Consider the following 22,184-nt stretch of genomic DNA (forward strand, 5'->3'; position numbering starts at 1 on the left):
ATATCTATTTATAATCCACTTGCTTACTTACATTGCTCTCTTAATGTACACAGAGTTCCAGTGAGTCACAGTGCTGAGCAGAGACCCTGCTCATGGTCTCCCCATACAGACTGCGGATATGTCACTGTCGCTCCTCAGCTGCATCTTCTAGTACCATCGCTCCCCACTACCTTCAGCTCTTCTTAACCTAGATCCTGTTCTTCTTCCATCATGAAGCTTTCCTGGCTTGCTTCATGTTCAGTTATCTCACCTTCCTCTAAATATTTATTATGGATGGAAGCTGTCACTTGCTATTTCCCTCAGTTGAGTCCTGCTCCAGGTATTTTTGGTTATCACCAAAAAGAGTCAACATGAACTCAATTATATGTCTAGCCACTGCACTACTCCTCTGCCCCTTCCTCCCTCTTTGTCTACAACACTGATATTCCAGTTAAGTGCTGCTACCTCCACTGGGTGCTGATGCCTTTGCATGACACCCATGTACTTCTAGACACTCTGTGCGTGGGTGTCATATTATCCAGTAAATAACTGCATCCTCCAATTCTCCAAACTCAACAGTATTCCTGAAGCCAAATGGAGATAATGTCCATTGTGTTATCTTCTATTAAAACAAACTTTGTGCCCAATATCTTATAGCTATGAGAGTGAGACCTCACGAATATTAATATCTGACAGAGTAATTTTCAGTAAGTTCTATGTCACAGTTCTCACCTTCTCTCTAAAATTTTCATATGAATCAGTGGTGAAAGGAAACATGAGGGACAGATTTCTAATTTAGAGACAAATTCAAGAGGCTCATCAGATCACTTCTCCCTCTGCTGACTGAAATTTGGTTACTAGGTCAGGTTTGTTTGCTGATTCACTTTGTTTGGACTGTATTCTCTCAGGAAGCCTCTCAGTCCTTCAAGCACACTACCTCTGGCACCCCCCTAAGAATGTGAGGCTTTTCCACATGTGAATCCAGAATAGACCTAGCTTATGCATAATTTTAGAACAAACTATATTCATATCATTTATGATATGCATTTTACTCTTAATAATTTACTCCTTGATTTTGTAATTTAGTTCTTCACGTAGTTTTGTCTTGTCTCTGAATCTAGATCATCAGTTCTTTCAGGACAATGAAGGGAATATAACAGGCGCTGAAAAGCGAGCACAGTGCTATGTTATGACATAATATATAGTAATAAATACTTTCTGGGTGACTTTTGAGTGGGTGTTAAATGGAGTGATAACCAGTATTTCAAAGTAATTTGAAGATATGAATGAAAGTCAAATAATGGCCATCTGAAGATAATGCAAAATAGTGTGCAGAAAGCTCTCATTCATTAATTCAGCAAACATTTTTTGGGAGCTCCGAAGTATTTAGCACTTTATGAGGCATGGAACTACAACGTAAATAAGTTCCTACAGTGCCCACAAAGAGTTCTCAGTCTAACTAAGGAGTGAAATATATTTGAAAATACAATAGCTGTCTTAATGACCATAACAAATATAAACTTAAGGTAATATGAGAACACAAACATGTAAAGAAACCCAATAATGTTAGGAGTTTGTAAAATTAAGTTCTTATGAATAAACACTTAGAACTGCTGAAATTATTAGATCACCAGAAGATCATAGTTGTTTAGATTTCGTTTATATAGCTACTTCAAGTTTAATTCTAATTCCAATTAAGACAACATCCCTTATGTTTATGGCCTCAATGGGTGATGATGGTTTCATAAGTATATATTTATTTTTAAACTTATCAAGTTGTATACATTAATTATGTACAACTTCTTGCATGTCAATCATATCTCAGTAAAGTAGTTTAAAAGAAAGAAAGAAAAAAACAACTTTCCTTTGCTCTTCTTTATTGTGGGGGGTTGAGAATGGAGATAAAACACCTGGAAGTTGTTCAGATGTCAAGATGACCTTAATAGGTGGTCATGTTTTGGGGTTGGTCCTTATGTACCTAGTAGTAAACAGACATGGTGCTCTTTTTCATGTCACAAAGAATGAAATAATGGACTGTTCTTGCACAAGGCAAGCAATGATAAGTGGGCAAATGCAATGTGCCAGGCCAGCGCCCAGCTTTCTGTACCAACTCTTCTATCAGACACAACACAAAACACTCAGCAAGTGCCTGATTCTTCTCTGGGGGAGTTAGACCTTGAACTGACTCAGATTAGAATAGTTTTGTTTTCTTATGTATCACCCATAACACTTACTTCCTTATGGTCCCATAAATAACAGTAACAGAAGCAATATAATATTTATTATAATCATTGCAATAATCCTTTTTAAAGAATTTCATTCAATAAAAAAATACCTGATCTGCCTTGCAAACTTTGAAATGCAGCTGCTTTAATTTCTCTTCAAACATGGTGAGAGTTACTTTGAAAGATAAGGTGAATGTGGATGCCTGGGCAGACAGGGTTACAGTTATAAACATCTAAGGTAGGCTATGAATGTCACTATTTGCCAGTAAGAAGATTATTTTATTTAAATAATTTGGAAATATTGGCAAGATATTTTATTTCCAAAGTTGCAAATGTAATATTTATATAAAAGTTTTCAGTCTAATTGATTTCTAAACTGAAAAGTGTGTATTCTTTTCTTTTAACCATTGAAAGCCTCAATTCACTATTAAAACATTTCACTGTACTAAAATGTTATACACATATTAATTCTTTCATCATTTCATTAATTCATTTATTTATAAGAATATATTAAGGAGCTATTAGGTGCCAGGCATTTTGAAATTTTTATTTAATTATCATCTCCAATTGACCAGGTACCATTTTTGGAGTGAAGGCTGCTACAGAGGAAAGAACCAGTGCCCAACCTTAAGATGTGTATATTCTGGTAGGAGGAAAAAATAGAGACATGGACAGCAGCTAATATAGGAGAAGTGACATGATAAGTAAATACACTCTGTATAACTGAATAAAGCTATGCAAAGGCAGATATGGTATATATTTATATTTAATTCTATACATCTGGCATTACTTGATTATAATTTGTGACATATTTATTTCTAGACTTAAATTGTAGTACCTCTCTGGTATGTTCAAACCACAGGTACCGGGTTTCTGCATGTGAAAAATACTTACTGGAACCTGTAACTCTTTGCAAAGAAGAAACAAAATGCCTGTGGAGAAAGCAAGCTAAGCCCTGGCCAGATAACTCAGTTGGTTAGAGCATCCTCCCAATACATAGAGGTTCCTTATTCGATCCCTGGTCAGGGCCAGGGCACATAGAGGAACAGATTGATGTTTCTCTCTTTCTCTCTCTCTCTCTCTCTCTCTCTCTCTCTCTCCCTCTCTCTCTCTCTCTCTCTCCCTCTCTCTTTCCCTCTCTGCCTCCCTCCTTCCCCTATCCTGTCTCTCTAAAATTAAAAAAGGAAAAAAAAGCTGAATTTTCTGTTGAACTCTATAAACCAAACATCTGGGGGAACTTCAATGTGCAGTCACAGAGTTCGACTTACACCAAGCCCTTGATTAAATCCCACAAGGCATTCCAGATAGAGACCAGACGTATAACACTCGGCAGCTAGAAAGGTAACTAATGCAATTACCTTCTGATTACTTACAGACCACAATTTTAAACAGTCAAGTTATGTTCAAGATATGATTCTTTCTTAGTAAATGGGTCATATTGACCAGAACTTAGCTCGCAAGGGTGAGACAATGTAACTCATGATTGGATAATGTACAGAAGTTAAAACAAATGAGATCAAACTATCATTGACCACCCCTTTCAGGACAGTTCTTTTTATTTTTTTTTGGAAAGTCTAGTCATGCATTTCAGAAGGTAGTGACTTGATTAAGAGTTCTATTTGATGGAAGATCACCTGAAGAAAACACTACCCTTTCCATGGGGGAAGGATGTTTTCATTGTGCTGCAAGCTCACGCCAGGAAACAAATACTAATTTGAATAAAAATTATGTGAGCTTAGACATTGTATTATAATAACTGTACTTACCTTGCCTACAGTAGATCAGATTTGGTCACCTAATTTGCATTAACTATGTCTGGAAGATGTTCAGGAACAGGGAAGGAGAATTTCTATTAGGTACAAATTTGGGAATTACTAGAAGTTGGGATTGTGGGCTAGAAAACTGATGCCTCTTCCAGTGCTTCAGATTTGCTAGCAAACAGCTATAAAAACCCATACACATGCTTTCAGTCATTGACTACCTGTCTCATATTTAATATTTACAATCTAACACCCTATAACCAAAAAATGAAATCTTTATATTTTAATTATTAATATGGATTTTTAAAGAATACTTGTGTTCTATTCATTTTAGTTTTACTTGTATTGCAAAAGGGAAAATTATGTGTCAGAAAAGAGAAGTGTTGAAATCCAAGATGTTAGGTACAGTTAAAATATGTCATTTATAATTTAACTCTAGAAACAAATATGTCATATGACAAAAATAGTCATAGAATGATAGAAATAACTTGTTCATTGGTATAGCTAACACTGTGGGGGTTAGTGTTTAATTTTAGGTCTTTTTAGATTAGAGATACAGACGGAGATGGCACTATATGATGTTGATTATAGTTTAATGCAAGTTGGATATACTGGAGAAAATTTACTGAGATTTAAATCCTAGCTAAATTCTAGTATGATAGAATCATGAAAAAGGATTTAAACCCTTAAAACTTTTTCATCAGAATTAGTGTTCAATCTACGCTGAATTGCTATCATTTTTATAAAATTACATTTTTGAGTCATGTTTCAATACCATCTACAGTATTTCTTGTGCTGGTGATAAAACTTTTATTTTCAATTCTGATAATTTACATCATATTTTCCAGCCCACAACACATTTACTAGATATTATAGAACTTGCTGTTCTTTTCAACCATTCCATAATGGTATGTCAGCTAAGTAAAAGCAAAGTAGGAGAATAAGGTTTGATTTCAAGTCATAAAAACTGACATAGCATTGTGTGGCTTAGTCTTGATACAATTGAGAACAAAAGGCATATGCTCATTTATATATGCTCTGTGAGATACGAAGATGCATAAGAACTGGTCTCCTGCCTTAGAGGACTCATATTCTGCTGATAGAATCAGATGTAGGAGAAATATATTCAAGGAGTCAAGAAGAACAGATACGAGTTGGTCAGATATAAACAGCAGGACCTGACAAACATTGTACAATAGTCATGAGGCCAACTAAGTTGTGTGCACAGGAAGCATGAGTCTTGAGAGATAAGATGGTCATGGGGAACTTCCAAGATGCATGAGATGTCAGTGCTTTATCCCCCAGGTATGGGAAGGCATGCTGAGTTTGCTTTTAGTTCTATATTTGAATGGGTGTAATACAAAACTGAAGATAGAAAGATATTAAAAGGCAACTATTACGAAGTATTTTTAAAAAGAAAGAGTGTTCTTGCCCTTTTTTAAGCCTCAGCTCTGACTCCACCTTTTTCATGAAGCTTCCCTGGGGCCTCCAGCCCACCATGGCTTTTTCTGCCCCCAAGTCTCTGTAGTTCTTGTCATCTACCCCAGATCCTTTCTGACTGTTACAGTACAGATTTTATCTTTTGTTGATAATATGATATATTTGCTCTGCTTTTTATTGTCATTACAAAGTCTTTGAGAGTCAAGTTGCTATTTAAGATTAGAGATAGTCAAAGAAGACAGAAACTGTGACTGTTTGATGTGGCCCAGTGCCCCTGCAGAAGAGACTCTTAGCAAAATTCTCCCGATGACAGTGCTAATGATGCATGTAGCCTGGTACGACAGGCGTTGGCTTAATAATTAGGCTGCATTTTGAATGTGTGAAGTGTAGCCTGTGTGTAGAATTCTATCACCAAAAGTGTGAAAGTAATTCTTCTGAAAAGCAATTACTCAGGAAAGGAAAGGAATGGTCCTAAAATTATATATAATGCTCTGGTCAAAAGCCTGGGGAGAGAGCAGAGTGTCCAGATTTCATTGGAATGAATGAGAAAAATTATAACCTCATTTATGGTTGTAACATATCTAGAAAAGGGATATATATTAGTGGAGGTAATCACCCGTTTTGATTGAAATGCAGGGAAGCCCAAAGGAAAAAAACATAGTTTACATGTTTGTAAGGTGGGGGGGGGGAAGGAGAGAGAAGAGAGGAGAATTTGTGTGCAGGGAGAAAGAGGGAGAAGAAAGAAAAAGAAAAGAAGGAAAATGGAAAGGAACAAAGAGAGGAAGAGAGAGTGAGGAGAAAAGAGAATGGAAATATATCTGGCCAAGGCTTGTTCTTAACATGAGTAGCGATGTGCAGGAAAGACAGCTCAAAATTATTCACTTTACTCTGATTACCAAAAATTCTGTAATGAAAAGAAAAAAAAAGTGTCCCAATGTGCCAGACAAATTTTTTTTTCTTTTTCAGTCAGTTCTTATAAATTAACAAACCAGTAAATGCATTTGCCTATAAAATTATACATAAACATGTATTTCCAGACCAGTGTTCCAAAGAACACATGTGGGAAAATAATACATTAAATTACCTTGGTGATCTCTGTTAGAGGAAAGAAAATCTTATATAAATGAAAACCATTATCCAAATAATTTAAAATTTTTCATTTATGTAAGTATTCAATAAATAATAAGTATATAAACTTATATATACAATATTTATGCCTAAAATTATATGTGAAATTTGTACAAAAAGTTTTATTCTCATTTTGGAAAGGGTGGAATCAGTTAGTTATTTCCATGTCAATATCTAACAGCAAACAGGCCTAGCATAAAACTAGTAACCGTGGGTCCTCTGTAAAAATAAATACTGTACCATGGGTTTCACTCTTAAGCTACTTTCCAATTATGGAAAATCAAAAGACATATACATAACAAGAAGAAGAAAATTATACACAATTATAAGATTTTCTTTTCTTTTTTTTTTTCTTTTCATTTTTCTGAAGCTGGAAACAGGGAGAGACAGTCAGACAGACTCCCGCATGCGCCCAACCGGGATCCACCCGGCACGCCCACCAGGGGCGATGCTCTGCCCATCCTGGGCGGCGCCATGTTGCGACCAGAGCCACTCTAGCGCCTGAGGCAGAGGCCACAGAGCCATCCCCAGCGCCCGGGCCATCTTTGCTCCAATGGAGCCTTGGCTGCGGGAAGGGAAGAGAGAGACAGAGACAGAGAGGAAAGCGCGGTGGAGGTGTGGAGAAGCAAATGGGCACTTCTCCTGTGTGCCCTGGCTGGGAATCGAACCCGGGTCCTCCGCACGCTAGGCCGACGCTCTACCGCTGAGCCAACCGGCCAGGGCTTAAGATTTTATTTTAAATAGAACAAATTGCACTTGTATAATGGCATAGGAATTAGACTGTTAGTTTTAATAACTGTAAAACGGAATGATAATATAATGGAAAACTCACAGATTTTATAAAGGGGATCTTGGGAGAGAAACTGATCCTGACACACATTAGCTGTGTAAGCTTTCCAAGTCTCAGCTTCTTCATCTTGAATATGTCTGTCAGTGCATCTACACTGCAGGGTTACAGATATCAAAGATCTGTATCAACCCTGATATTTAATTTAGGATGATTAGCATTATCATTTAATTGTTATTGTCATGTTGGATTCAATAGAAAGAGACATAATCAGTATGGTTATCCTTTCTTTCACATTCAGCAGAAGAGAATTTGTAAATACTGTCTGTGTCCAGCGGTATCTTAATTTCATGCCAAATCTTATCCTCAGAATGAATAAATACCTTCTAATGTAACATTATTTTTGCTCACTCAGGGATTTCCTACCACCTAGTCCAAAACCTCTTACACACATTTGATCAAACTATTAGCACCTGGCATGACTCTGCTTGACTTTCCACTTAACTCCACAGTCCACCAATTCAGTGCTACTTTCCTAACCACAGAGCATCTCTGAATTCCTCTCCTCTCCCCCACTGGCTTTCCCTGCTCCTCACTGAGGGCTGTGTGAGCTGCTGAGAAGGGATGAGCTGCTTTCCAGTCTTGCCCTGTTGTAGGTACCCATAGTTCAATCTAACACCAAATCCTGGGGCCTTTTATTTACCTCTGGCTGATTTATTTTCCACCTTCTATTGCTGTTTACCAGTCTACATCTCTACATGGTCTGCCTTCACATCTCAGCTGATAATCTAGAATCTGCCTTTTACTGGAAAGACAAGGGCCACACAAAATCAACAATCTACAAAACACTGGCCAGAGATTGATGGAAATGTCTTTGTTATATTCCCATTCTTCTTGCAGTATAGTTTTAGAGGATCAGAATATCTGTTTGCTTATGTAAGATATATGTTAAGTTTTCTTTTAGTGGCTTCCAATGTCTTTATTAATTCTAAAATCCATAATTTAGTATGAAAAACCATTCTAGTGGTCTTTGGTTATAAAGTAAACACTATTTAGTTCAATATCAAGGCATCTAGCTCTACAATTATAATATGAACAATAATAGTCTGTTAAACAGGGCAGTATCTCAAAGTCACAACACTAAATTTACCTTATAGACCTGTCATCATCCTAAGAAGAAAATTGCTGATATAAATAGATCACACCAAGATCTCCTCAAAAACCTGAAGAAAATAAATGCTTATATAAGTAAAGTAATAATAATAATAAATAATAATAGTAATAACTACCGCCACAACAACTAATACTAAGTGGTTATGAGGATGAGGTGTTTTGCTAAGCACTTTACCTCTCATTTACTTTTGGGGACCAAGGGTAAAATATTTTGACATTCAGCTGAAACAAATGGACTTCGAGGTTAAAATGGTTGCTGGAAACAGTCCAAGTGTCTGTCAGTGAATGAGTGGATTAAAAAGCTGTGGTACATATATACAATGGAATACTATGGGGCTATAAAAAAGAAGGAAATCTTACCTTTTGCAACAAAATGGATGGACCTGGAAACTATCATGCTAAGTGAAATAAGCCAGGCAGAAAAAGAAAAATACCATATGACCTCACTCATTTGAGGAATCCAATGAACAATATGTTTTTGTTGTTTGTTTTTTTTCCCCCCGAAGCTGGAAACAGGGAGGCAGTCAGACAGACTCCTGCATGTGCCCGACCAGGATCCATCCTACATGCCCACCAGGGGGCGATGCTCTGCCCATCTGGGGCATCGCTCTGTTGCAACCAGAGCCATTCTAGCACCTGAGGCAGAGGCCACAGAGCCATCCCCAGCTCCCGGGCAAACTTTGCTCCAGTGGAGCCTGGGCTGCGGGAGGGGAAGAGAGAGACAGAGAGGAAGGAGAGGGGGAGGGGTGGAGAAGCAGATGGGCACTTCTTCTGTGTTCCCTGGCTGGGAATCGAACTCGGGACTCCTCCATGCCAGGCCGACGCTCTACCACTGAGCCAAGCAGCCAGGACTCAATGAACAATATGAACTGAGGAATGGAATTGAGACAGAGGAGAGAAAGCTGAAGGGAAGGAGGGAAGGTGCAATAGGGAGGGAGGCAAGGGAGATGTTGAGGGGAATATGGGGGAGGGGTATGCATTTGGGGCAACACTAGAATCTATGTAAACACAATAAATTAAAATCCATAAAAAATGGCTGTAGACTATAAATAATAATAATTAATAATAAAAACAATAATTAGAGCAATAATTTATCTATCATATGTCAGACATCCTACTGCATGTTGTATCTCTGTGATCTTATTTAATCTTCTCAGTGCACCCTGGGAGACAGGACTAGTATCTTCACGTTATTAATCTGGATAAAAGCTTTGGGGTATTAAATAACTTGCCCAAGAGCACAAAAATTTTAAGTGTCAGAATTGGGATTCAGTCCAGACCTTACTTAAAAGTTAATGTCTATTAATGTGATAGTAGATTTTCAATCATAATTTGCTAAAGCCTGCCTCTTCAAAATAGGAGAGAGTAGCTTGCTAGGATGCTAGCATTCCAATGATTTTTACCCGGAGACATTCATACCCAATATCATGGAAAGAACCAGAATCTTACCTTTTTCTTTCAAGCATTTGAGTGGTATAAAAACAAAAATTGAAAATTTCTGATAACATGTAAAAGAGCACTATACTTTATTTATAAAGGCAATGAGATACTCAATGCATGAATATTTTTTTATTATTTTTGCTCTCTTATTTTAGATTAAACCCTTCATACCTCTAATATGTGGGTACTATTTCATGTTACTATGTGATTTAAAAATATTTGTTACTAAATAATGGCAATAAACTATGAAAGGATAAGATATCCTTGATCTAACAGTGGACAGATGAACCAACTGCCCCCCCCATCAAAAGACAGAGATATTTCCTGCTATTAAAAATACAAACATTATATTTTTGATCTGAAACACAAGTTTTGATTTTTATTCATTCATTTGCTAGTCAGCTCTCTTTACTGAATATGTATGCAGCTCTGTAATTAAGGTCTCAGAGAAGAAAGACAAAGTCCCTGGTCTCAAGAATATTGCATTTTAATAAGCCATAGCTACATTTCCTTAACTATGCTTATTTAGAAATGAATTGTTGGGGTTTTTTTCAGACTGTAAGAGAATGTCTCTGAAAATAGATGATGCCATCATACAAAATGTACTGAGTCTGGTATTCTACTGGGAGCTCTATGACAATGGTAATTTTCAATAAAATAATTGGAGTGAAAGTGATGCTGTGATTTAGGTGTTTCCTCCAGTCGGGGTGTTAATGTGCTCTGGCTCATTAGAGGATTGTGCCAAAGAAGGTAAGCCGAAGTCCACTTTCATTCGTTTTGTGTCTTTTTCAGGCACCCTTCCCCAGTCATTTTCCAAGCTTTAAAGAGTTCCCTACTATTTTGAACAAATGTGCATTGTGATGGAAAGGACACAGTACTTTCTGCAGAATTCCTTAATTAGGCTTAAGTAAGCGGTACTCACCAAGGAGTGGAGGTTTGCTTTCTAGCCATAAAAATGTGCCTGCAATGCACGCTGCATTCCCAAGGAAAGAACTCAGTGATTGATGTGATGATAAAACTATGAAGGGAAGGATAAAGCCTGAAAGACAAAAGTCTCCAAAGGGAAATAAAATAGGGTAGCAGCTGCCCCCATCTTAATTGAAGCATAAAATTTCATAAACAGGATCTGAGGTTTCATTTCAAGCACATATTGGGAGAGAGTTTTAGAGTGTATGTGTATATATGTGTGTATATCTGTGTGCATGACGAAAACCACGTTAATTACTTTCATCCTATGTACGAGGAGATTCTAAACCATTTCTAAGAAAGGAAAAAGTTGCAAATGTAGCAGTTTGCTGATATTTCCGAGAGACATTTATTAAATCAGCATCTCGTAGGACACTAACAGAGCAGTGATGGGCAGGGACTGTTCTGCTGCTGATACAGCAGACTAAAGACCACAGGACATCTTTACACTCACAGAACTGAACGCTCTTAGTATATGGTTCCTCTCTGCAAATACTTCCTTTGTTCGTACCTCACCCCCTGCCAGCATCATCTGCTTATGGTATAGATTATATCACATCCCATTCACATTTATAATACCACAGATGGACATGTAAAATGCTCCGGTTCAGCCCTCACCCTGTGTATGCAATCTCTTCTTGCATTCCTCCTGACACTCCGTTGTCAAGCTTTCCATTCTCCAAATATAACACTTATTTGTATCCCATGGTGACTTTGCCACAATGTGCCATGAGCCTAGATTGCCTTCACATCAGTTAAAATTCTCCCCACTTTTTAGCTGTGCAGCTCAAATACCTCTTAGGCCTCAAAGACTTTCTAATACTCTCACCGGTTTTAATAGTCTTTCATCTTAGCTTCTGGAGAATTTTGCTTGAAACATATCATTAAAATTCTCAGTTCACCTGCCTGAGGTAAGCTGTTTACATGTCTGTTTTACTTTGTATGTGTAAATTATGTGAAGACGGGACAGGAAGGATTGCTAATTTGTTTCTGGCCACATACTTGCCTTACACGTAGTTGACATTCAAAAAATGTCTGGAGAGCAAACAAATATGTAGCCAGAAATTATTTAAGATTCACATGAGACATTTTATGATGAAATCAGCTGCCTCACTAAGTTCTCAAGGTTGTATTTTCAAAAGATATCAGAATAAGAATAGTTGCACAGGTGAGAATGTTCCCTGTTCTCTGCAAAGAGTAAGGGATACGCTGCAGACACAGGTGCTACTTAAATGTTTTTTATGAACCACCTTAGGTATTGCATATCCCATTACATGGGGCATGCTATTACCAGAAGTGCTTTGAAAAATCTCACCTTTTATACCTGTCTTTCTAGCTTAATATTCTTTTTATGTAGAAGAATGCCGTAATGTGATCCTGAAGTAGGCAAACCTTTACTTTTAAAATATTTTAAGAAAGAAAGATTTCTTTTAAACTAAGGAAAAGTGTACATTTTTATGACTTTGTTATATACTTCTGAGAAACAGAATTGTGAAACCTTGACACCCTCTTTACTTTATAAAAAATCTAACATGTGCCACTATAAAAAATACACTCATCATTCTTAAAGCAAAGAACAAAAATAAATTTAAAACTAATGTAAACTATACAACTGTAATACATAAATTTTCTATATATTTTTAAAAGAAAACATATGAATTTACATATTCTTAACTAGGAAAAGATATGAAGTCACTTTAATGTCTTTTATGTGTGAAGGGCCCTTCTAAATCATGTTTTTATACAGAACAATGGAATTTACTATCTCTGTGCTTCTCATCAACAGGATTCACTTCAAAAGACTGTCCAAAGAAAAGAAAAGTTTTGTTCTTCAATACTTGGGTCAAAAGGAATTATACATTCTTTTCTATATTGATGACGCACAGATCAGAAATTTAAATTATTATAAAAAATAAAAATACATATTTGACAAATAGAAGAGAGTGTTTTGTGATGAGATCAATGAATGTAAATAATTGCATCATCACATGATTATTTACCTTCAAATATAGATTTAATGTTGTCCCTTCTTCCCTTTCCTTTTTCTTTCGAAGTACAGTGTTTTAACACAGAACCTAATTTTGTTTAAAATATTGAAATAAACATCATCTGGATGATTTTGGACTCAGTGAATAAGACTTAAAAGCTCAGGAATATGAAAGTCTATCATAAACATTCTTGCTATATTTATTTTCTAGGAACTAGTGCTATGATACATGGAGCTATGTTGAGTTTTATCCCACAAAATCATCCTGCATGTTGATGACCCTTTTATTTACAGACCAGCAGAACTTTTCTAAATGTGGGCAACCCAACCTTGCCACTTAAAAGGACAATTATTTACTAACTCACATCATCAGATAAGAATTTCTGTCATAAGTTTGCTAATTTATATTATTTCCAACAAGTTTGAATATTGTGATTATTTGAGTTTTGTACTCTCATAAGAAGTAATTTTATAGACAAGTAAATATTTAGGAGATTGGGAAATGATACTTATTAAACTTTAGAGAATCAATTATTTTCAAGCACTTTAGAAGTTCTCATATATATCCAAATAATTATCTTAGACTACAGCTTATTGACCGAGTTCCATTTATTTTCAAAAAGGAAGCTATATTTGTAAAAAAAAAAAAAAAAAAAAAAGTAAAAAGTTCAAATGAGTCAGAATAATCTTCCTTTAATGTTTTGTAAATTAATGATTTTAACTTACATTTCTGTTTCTATAATTGATATTAAAAGGAAATTTTGCTTTGGAATGCATGAAATTTAAAGAAGCTATAAAAGCTTTAATGGTCTTAAAGTCAGAGGACAAGAATAACTAGTGGTTTCCTCCAGTAAATGTTGATAAATTTAAATCATCTCATAGAGGTAGAAGAGAATTAGAGAAAAAGATAAGAAGATCTGAACAGACTATCATTAATAGTTGAAAGTATTTTCAAAATGCAATAAATAAAAGTAGAAAACAAAAGAGTATCTGAACAAGAATATACTATTTTAAATTCTAGAAGTCACAATAACAATAGAATATTCATTGTATCACCATTTTAAATAATCCTTAGATAAAATTTAGCATGACAAATACTTTAAAAGAAATAAAAGGCAGAATAATAGTATAATGTCCTAAATTAGATTAACCTTGAAGCATATTTATAAGATTATGTGCTATGAACTGATACATTTCTATGCTATAAATACTCAATGACAACACATTCTTTATAGCACCTTCAAAACTACAACTGTTTATTCCATTGTGGTTCAGAGTAGTTACTTAAAGAGGAGCTCTCTAAAGTTTTCAATTTTTAGCTATTGCATTAAACTATCATTCATAACATTCTTGTGTCTGCTTTATATGTATCTTAAAATTATTGCTACTTCTTCTTGAGAATAAAAAGGGACTTAATTATTCTTGTATATATTTTTCTGAATTCAAGGGATCACCATTCTTTAACTACCTGTTCAATGGACTTTGAAAACAAATGGAAAAGCTATACGTTATTCAATACATCCTGGCAGCACACTAAAGCACTTAGAGCAAGTGATGAATGATCAGATGTCTCCCTCAAATCTTACCTGGTTTACTCTTTTTAAAAATCCAACCCTTGCTGTCTAGCATGCAAATCTCTTGGCCACTGGGTGAAATCCAAACTGGATAATTGATCATGATAATTCCAACATGTCATGGACAGCAGCATCTCTCAGATTCCCACAGCCAGCTGCTTGAAATGAACCTGCAACAAACAAGGTATTTCTTCATTTTAATGGAAAAATAGTGAACCATGTCCTAGGTCAGCACTTAATCAATAAAGAAATAATAAAAGAGTGCATGAAGGGTTATAAATGCCTCTCAAGATGCTGATAAACATTAAAGCCAGAAGACTGAAGTTTATGTTCTATAAAGGTATATTTTGTAGGGTTAATGCTCCTCTTCATGTGATTATGGACCTATTTAAGCTGTCAGTATAAATAAACATTATTGATAGTAAAACTTACACATTTTTTAGTGTATACCCCTCTCCTTCATGTAGGTGACCACTTGGAGTATTCAGAGTATTTTTGACTCTATTAATAATCATTTCGGGGTAACTGGGCATTGAGGTTCAACAGGGCAAAAAACTAGAAGAAAATTAGTATCTAGGAGAAAATCCATATGATGGTCTAGATCAAGGACAGTTTCCTTTGTGATTTCTGACACTGTAGTCAATGTCAACATTTCTGGTATAAAAACTACGTCATTTCTGTAGTACAATACATGAGAAACCCCTTTGAGCATATATGAGATGCTGTAAATTTGGCAGCTACTGTTATCTATATCAAGATACAGACAGTAACCAACATAACATGTTATAGCCAATTTGGACACAAGAGCCCAGGAAAGCAATAATTAATTTTGGTGCAATCTACCACATATTTAATTGTTTAACCATTTATGCTTACATAAGTAAATATGGTGTTTAAACTTTGTAAGCATTTTTAATTTCCATTTAAGAAGAAAAACTACATGCACAGTCAACAACTCTTCATTGCAATGACACATGCCCTATAAATAATTCTGTTTAATAGAAATTTAGAAAGACACTAACGAACAGATTTGCTTTTTTTTCTGGATAGCCTTTCATAACTATTAAAATGTGTTAGCTACAACAGCCATATTTATTTATGCATATACAAAAAACAAATTCATCATTATTATTTCCTAAGTAGTACAAAAGAAATGACTGAGAATTTATGTTAAGTCTGTAGTAGAACTTATGTGAGTTGATTATGTGCTGCAAATTCATGGACACAGGTGCAAAAACTGATCTTAACAAGCCACAAATTGATATATCCTCATGCACCTGTGATTAGAGATTCAAGTAGTCCCAGAAGTCAAGTGGAGACTTTGTTAAAACACACAGTAGTAAGATATTCTATTGCAACTTTGTAGCAAGAACAGCAAGGGCTGAAGTCAAGCACATACCTCAGACTAAAACGTAACACTACAAAATATGTCCTTTGAAAGGATATGTGTACCTGGACACAAAATGACTATTTTGTCATTCAAAACAGGGGTGTTATTTTTGTGTTATAATGACAGACATCAATATATATACACACACACAAATGGCTAAAATATTCTCATCATTGATCCAAGCTCTGGTCTTTGTGAAATGAAACTTTAGTCAACTTCTGGATACAAAAGGTTTCTATTCATGCCACAATTACTTATTTTCTTTTTTAAAGGATACTCTGAAAATTATCCAATCAATTCCCTTATAAAATAAATGTTTTCATGACTGGCAGTCCTTCTCAGTCACTAGGCTGCCATGCAGGATATTTGAAGAATTCATATACAGCTCGATCAAATGGCAGAGAAGTGTCCATAAACATTATAAGCTCCCAAACTTACTATAAAGTGAGAAATTTTTGAAAGCTATTTGCTTTGGAAGCATCCATCTGTGCCCTTGTATGACTTATAGTTCAGTTCTGCCATGTATATAGTAAATCAGATTAACTACTTGCTTTCTAAAATGGCTATATTTCATTATACAGAAACAATTCTATTGATCCTTTCTTAGAAGGAGCAGGTTTTCAGCAGTGATGGTTTTCCACTGAACATTGATCACTGATTTATCCATTAAACCATTTATTTATCTCACAAATTTTAATTGAGTACTTCAGTTGTGCCACACATGGGATTAGGTGATCAAGTATAAAGCAAAAAGACTCACACTCTTCCCTACAAAGATTACTACCTACTGTAGTCTAATTTTGTGGATGTATTATTTGTAACCGAGAAAGGTATCAAAATAATTGGCATGCTATATCCCACTCACTATGTGACTGGACTACAGAATTTTATGAAGTTTGCAGTGAGTAGAAAAAGCACTACAGCCTAAGAAAGCTACAATATAAAATAACCAATTCACATAGATGACTCATGTAAAGTTCTTACTGAATGTGATGGTTTTGTGTCACTCTGAAGTCTTTTTTCCAAAAATATATTAACAGACTGAGTTAAAATGGTTCATAAAATCTGACAAATTAGGTTCTGATAGTGCATTAATATTTCTGGCATCCAACATAGAGTTAATGCATCCCAAATGTATAGTAAAGCATGACAATTCAATCCTGTGTGGTCTGCATCACAGATGAACAGATTTTGGGGGCAGAGGACATCTTTGTCTTACACATCAATTTACACATGTTTATACTGTCATTCCATATATTTTCTCAACAAGGACACCGAAATTTAGTATGCATTCTCCTCATGAAAGTACATGAGGTGTTCATAGAAATTACACATTCTATGACCTTGGTTTGAAACTTTATTCTAGTAACAATATTCAGAATAAACAAGCTTAAAACATTTTTTTTAGTTCTCTCTTCAAATGTGCTATGAAATAGAAACATGAAAACAAAAACAAAGAAAATACTTTAACAAATTCTCTTAGAAATGAAGAGACTGTCACTAATATTTATAAGGTTTTGAAATGGTTTAATTTTCTCATCTCATATTTTCTCTCTTCTTATTATTGGGATGACTATTAGAATAAATGTTATTTTTATTTTTGAGAAACTTATTCTTTTAAAAATAAAATTTTGATAAATGCATATTATTATATGTAAATTATAACTCAATAATGTTAATTTAAACTTTTTAATGAATTTTTGACAAGGTTCAAAGAGGTTCAAGACAGGGGTATAGTATTTAGAACCTACTGATAAAATACTGTTGTGTACAAATTTTAAATAAAACAAGTTCAAAATCAAAACTCTAAGGAGAAGAAATTCAAACGTACACAAATCCTGGTTCCTTGTTTCTTTGTCTGGCCTTGAGCACATTGTAATGGAATTTCGGTCTTACTTGCCTTTCTTATGCACACTGCTCCTTCCCTTTTAGATTTAAAGAAAACTTTTCAAGGGATCACACAGCATTTAGGCATTCATTTCACAGGCTACTGATTTGTACTTGTTGATAAGTTGCTGTTTAAACTATCACAGGGTTGAGCTTCACCTTTTACATGGGGACATCTCACAGCCCTCTAAACCGCTGACCTGACTAGAAGAGCTCAGCATTGTGAGCTCAGTGCATTTGTTAACTGAACGCTGGGTCTATTCTGCAAGCTTTGTATCTAAGTTATTCATCTGCCCACATGAACTTCAAAACTATAAACATCCACAATGGATAAATATGTAGGTACCACTGATCAAAGTTATGAGGCTTTCTGCCTTAGAAATTACACAGCTGTCCACTTTTATCAGTGATATTGGAAAAGGGAAGGTGTCATCATTTTTTTAGTCACAAAATGATTGCTTCTAAATTTTTTTTTTATTTAGTCAGATGTAAAACTCATAGAGTATTTCCTGGCAGTCAGGGGTCATCAAAAAAAAATTAATGTTACTTCTGTGTGGCAGTTACCAAGAGTTTTATATGTAGTTTCTCACTAAATTTCTTCAAAAACCATATGAAATATATACTGTATTATAATAATTCCCACTTTATAATGATGAAAATACTGAAAACTACAAAGCATTATTAAAGGAAATTGAACAAGACACAATGAAATGAAAAAAATATTCCTTATTTGTGGATAGGAAGAACAAATATAGTTAAAATGGCCATATTACCCAAAGCAATATACAAATTTAATGCAATTCTCATCAAAATTCCAATGTCATTTTTTAAAGAAATGGAACAAAAAATCATCAGGTTTATATGGAACCATAAAAACCTCAAATAACCAAAGTAATCCTAAGGAAAAAAAACAAAGCTGGAGGCATTACAATACCTAACTTCAAACTATACTACAGAGCCACGGTAATTAAAATAGCATGGTACTGGCAGAAAAACAGACACACAGACCAATGGAACAGAATAGAAAACCCAGGAATAAAACCACATAAATATGATCAAATTATCTTTGATAAAGGTGCCAAAAGCACACAATAAAGAAAAGAAAGTCTCTTCAATAAATGGTGCTGGGAAAATTGGAAAGCCACATGCAAAAGAATGAACGTTGACTACAGTTTGTCTCCTTGCACAAAAATTAATTCAAAATGGATCAAAGACCTAAATATAAGATCTGAAACAATACATTACATAGAAGAAACCATAGGTACTAAACTCATGGACCTTGGCAGTAGAGAACATTTTATGAATTTGACCCTAAAGCAAGGGCAGTAATAGCAAAGATAAATAAATGGGATTATATCAAACTAAGAAGCTTATGCACAGCAAAAGAAACTGACAAAAAACAGACAGCCCACTAAATGGGAGATATTTTCAAACAACAGCTCAGACAAGGGGCTAATATCCAAAATATATAAAGAACTCACAAAACTCAGCAACAAACAAGCAAACAAACCAATAAAAAATGGGAAGAGGAAATGAACAGACACTTCTCCCAAAAAGAAATACAAATGGCCAACAGATATATGAAAAAAAAATGCTCATCTTCACTCGCTATTAGAGAAATGCAAATCAAAACTACAATAAGATACCACCTCACACCTGTTAGATTAGCTATTATCAACAAGTCAGGTAATAACAAGTACTGGAGAGGCTGTGGAGAAAAAGGAACCATCATTCACTATTGGTGGGAATGTAAATCAGTGAAAACATTATGGAAGAAAGTATGGTGGTTCCTCAAAATATTAAGAATAGAACTACCATATGACCCAGCAATCCCTCTACTGGGTATATACCACCAAAACTTGAAAACATGGGTACGTAAAGACACATGCACCTCCATGTTCATCTCAGCATTGTTCACAGTGGCCAAGACATGGAAACATCCAAAATGCCCTTCAATAGATGATTGAATAAAGAAGATGTGGTACATATATATTATGGAATCCTACTCAGCCATAAGAAATGAAGCCATGACCCTGGCTGGTTGGCTCAGCGGTAGAGCGTCGGCCTGGCGTGCGGGGGGACCCTGGTTCGATTCCCAGCCAGGGCACACAGGAGAAGCGCCCATTTGCTTCTCCACCCCTCACCCCCTCCTTCCTCTCTGTCTCTCTCTTCCCCTCCCGCAGCCAAGGCTCCATTGGAGCAAAAGATGGCCCGGGCGCTGGGGATGGCTCCTTGGCCTCTGCCCCAGGCGCTAGAGTGGCTCTGGTCGCAACAGAGCGACGCCCCGGAGGGGCAGAGCATCACCCCCTGGTGGGTGTGCCGGGTGGATCCTGGTCGGGCGCATGCGGGAGTCTGTCTGACTGTCCCTCCCCGTTTCCAGCTTCAGAAAAAGAAAAAAAAAATTAAAAAAAAAAAAAAGAAATGAAGCCATAAGAAATGATGACATAGTATCATTTATAATGACATGGATGGACCTTGATAACATTATATTGAGTGAAATAAGTAAATCAGAAAAAGCCAAGAACTGTATAATTCCATACATAGGTGGGACAAAAATTGGGACTCTTGGACATAGACAAGGGTGCAGTGGTTACCAGGGGGAAGGGAAGGGTGCAGAGGGAGGGGGATGTGGAGAAGGGTAGGGGCTTAAAAGAGAAACAAAATATAGGGTGACAGAAGATGATCTGACTTTGGGTGATGGGTATACAGCATAATCAACTGTCAAAATGATGTGGAGATGTTTTCTTTAAATCTATGTACTCTAATTGACCAATGTCACCCTATTAAATTTAATTGTCTTAGTAAATTAATTAATTAATTAAAAAATAAGCTTACACAGTTAAAAAAAAAAAAGGATCAGAGAGTTTAAGTTACTTGCCCAAGGACATAAAGCCTTTAAAAATTGATGCTAGGGTATGCATGCAGTTAATTGATAGATAGTATTGTCAATTATTTCTAAGTTCTTCTAAATTGAATTTGAATGCTTTGGTCAAACTACAGATGAACATCTGAGTGTCAGGAAAATTAGGTGACTTATTAGATAGAGGTACTGAGGTCACAGTAGGGTCTGGATGAGTATCTTAACCTATAACACTCCTGTCATTCTTCTATACCTCTCTCTTAACAAGCTTACTCAGAGCAGTATGTCTAAACAAATTTATTGGTTTCCCATTCACTTGATTTTAAGGAACCATGTTTTGGATAGGTTTCATTTAAAAAGAAGATACCAAAGCCAACAAACAAGGTAACAGGAGTTCTGAGTACTCAATTTTAGATGAGCTTAATGTTCTGAGAGCAACGGATGTCATCTCTCTCTCTCTCCTTCTCTCTCTCTCTCTCTTATAAGCCATCTTTTTTTGCACTATGAAAACATAGGCACACACAGAAAGACTGTGTGGATAGATTGTGACAAACCCTATTATTAGATTAAAATATAAATAGCACACTGGTGTTTTTGCTGATGCATATTTGGTACATTTGGCTATGTTATTAGTAATTATAAACTAAAAATAATTTTTTAAAATATTAATTTAATATTTTTAGTTCAGAAACCCTTTAAGAAACCAACCTTACATGACATAAAACAAACTCTAGGGAAATTCTATCAATATTTGAAAACCCAATGTCTGATACTCAAATACAAACAATTATTCATGTTTCCATCTTTGTTCAAAGATATCTAATTCCAAATTTAATTAGGAACTAGAAATTATGCCAATGAAAATAGGCTATATTCCTGTTTGTATATCCTTAAAATGAGGGGATACAATTAGTCATATTCCCAGATTTCCCACAAGTAATATTGTCTTTATCTTTCTTTCTTTCTTTTCCTGTTTTCTTCTTTCTCCCTTTTCTTCCTTTTCTTTTTCCTCTATTACATTCTTCTTCCATTGTCTTCTTCTCTTCTCTTATTTACATCTTTTATTTTCTTTTTTGTTATTGTTTTTGCTTTTTCATTTCAACCAACATTTAAACATCTATTAAGTTCTATATAATATGCAAGTTTCCAAGGAGAAGGCAAGTACAATGGCTCATCTCCTTTATAGGCATTGCTGATAGTTGAGAAGGGCAAATGGAGAAGTAAGCCAATATATTATAGAAGAGGGTTAGGGATCCAACCTACACTGACACCTTTAGAATATGTCAGCCTTAAATAGTAAAATGGTTTATAGGTCAAATCTTGCTAGAGTTGGCCTGGTCAAGTTAGAAATTTAAAAGGATTCAGTAGAAAATAAATTTTAAAAAAACCTATAGACACAGACAACATTATGATTTCCAGAGGGGAAGGAATGAGAGGAGGTAGAGAGGGTAAAGGGGAGATAAATGGTGATGAAAGGAGCCTTGCCTTGGGTTGGTAAACACTGTTGGGTTGATTCTGGATATGATCTTTCCCCCTCCCCAGCCATATGTCTGTGGAGTCATGGATCATGACCTTGGGGCCATGAAAT

At 35.5% G+C, this 22,184-nt stretch overlaps 1 protein-coding gene across 2 annotated transcripts in view; it reads right to left on the bottom strand.

Annotated features, from left to right (window-relative positions):
- The window catches only part of LINGO2 (leucine rich repeat and Ig domain containing 2), a 1,440,550-nt gene that overhangs the window by 361,288 nt on the left and 1,057,078 nt on the right, over positions 1-22,184 (bottom strand). For both annotated transcript variants that reach the window (XM_066257388.1, XM_066257390.1), the window contains one exon: positions 14,472-14,629. The gene's annotated coding sequence lies outside the window, so the exon portion shown is untranslated. The remainder of the gene's footprint in view (positions 1-14,471; positions 14,630-22,184) is intronic.

Source organism: Saccopteryx bilineata, chromosome 2 (genome assembly GCF_036850765.1).
Source record: "Saccopteryx bilineata isolate mSacBil1 chromosome 2, mSacBil1_pri_phased_curated, whole genome shotgun sequence".
Taxonomy (NCBI): Eukaryota; Metazoa; Chordata; class Mammalia; order Chiroptera; family Emballonuridae; genus Saccopteryx; species Saccopteryx bilineata.